We start from the raw sequence: 1,362 nt of genomic DNA, 5'->3' as shown, positions 1-1,362 counted from the left end.
AGCCTTGCCCCTTATCAGCCCCATTATACACCTGGGAATTGAGATCATACACATAAAGTTATTGGACTACTGTCTGCCAACCCTATACATGTTCTTGGGTGCGCTCTCTACTTCATATACGTACCTAATATTTCAGCCTGTGCACCCATCTGCCCACCCCTGTATCCGTCAGTTGATCCTTTAATCACTGTGTAATGTCCTTCCTTGTCTCATATGAGGTTTTTGTCTTAAGGTGAATTTTATCAGAAATTAATATCACCACTCCTGCTCTTTTGCCATTTGCTTGGTATATCTTTTTCAATCTTTGATTTTTAGTCTGTTTTTATCTTTGTCTCTAAGGTGTGTCTCTTTTAGAAAGCATATTGATGAGTTTTGTTTTATTATCCAATCTTCAACTCTCCATGTCTTGAGTGGTGCATTTAATCCATTAACAATCAGTGTAATTATTGACAAGTATGAATTATTTGCTGTCATTTTATTATGTGTTTTTTCATGGTGTCCCTGGTTTCTTTGTTCCATATTTGAGCTTATTATGTTTATGAATCATGTTATCATTTCCTTTGTTGCTGTTGTTTTACTATTTGCTAAATATTTGTGCTTGTCTTCTTTTTTATTGTGATGTGTTTATCATTTTCCTTTGAGGAAAAAGGTTAAAAAGGTTTATCATTTTCCTTTGAGGTTACTCTGTGATTTGTAATTTTCTTCTTGAGTTTAGAACAGTCCATTCTATCTTACAAGTCTCTTGACGTCCTCACCATTTAGAAGTTCTGTAAGTACATGGTATTTTCCCTCTTTTTGGTTTGTAATTTTCCTCATTTGGCAATTGATTTCTCTGGTTCTCTGTTTATAATCTTGTAAGCTTATTTCACTTTGGATATGTCCATAGCTGTGGTTTCTGGGTTATGTCATCTTGTGTATTAATAGTCGGTTGTTGTTTGCTCTTTTTGGTTCTCTGTTCATAGGACTCCCTTTAGTATCTCTTGTTAAGTTGTTCTGGTTTTAACACATTTCCCTTAGTTTCTGTTTATCTGGAAATCTCCTAATTTCACCATCATATTTGAGGGGCGGTTTTGCCAGCTATATAATTCTTGGTTGAAAATTTTTCTCTTTCAGGGTTTTAGATATACCATTCCATTGCCTTCTTACTTGCTTGGTTTCTGCTGAGAAATCAGAGCTTATTCTTACTGATTGTGCTTTGTAAGTAACTTTTTGTTTTTCCCGTGGTGCTTTCAGGATTCTTTCTTTGTCTTTGGTTTTGATGAGTTTGATGGTGATATGTCTTGGTGATTTTCTTTTGGGGTCTGTCCTGTTTGGGGTACTTTGGATGTCTTGAATGGATATATTCTCATCTTTCATCATTTC

The sequence above is a fragment of the Orycteropus afer genome, unplaced genomic scaffold (assembly GCF_000298275.1).
Source record: "Orycteropus afer afer isolate SDZICR_OR568_19922 unplaced genomic scaffold, OryAfe1.0 scaffold00058, whole genome shotgun sequence".
Taxonomy (NCBI): domain Eukaryota; kingdom Metazoa; phylum Chordata; class Mammalia; order Tubulidentata; family Orycteropodidae; genus Orycteropus; species Orycteropus afer.
Note: the sequence above shows the minus strand (reverse complement) of the source record.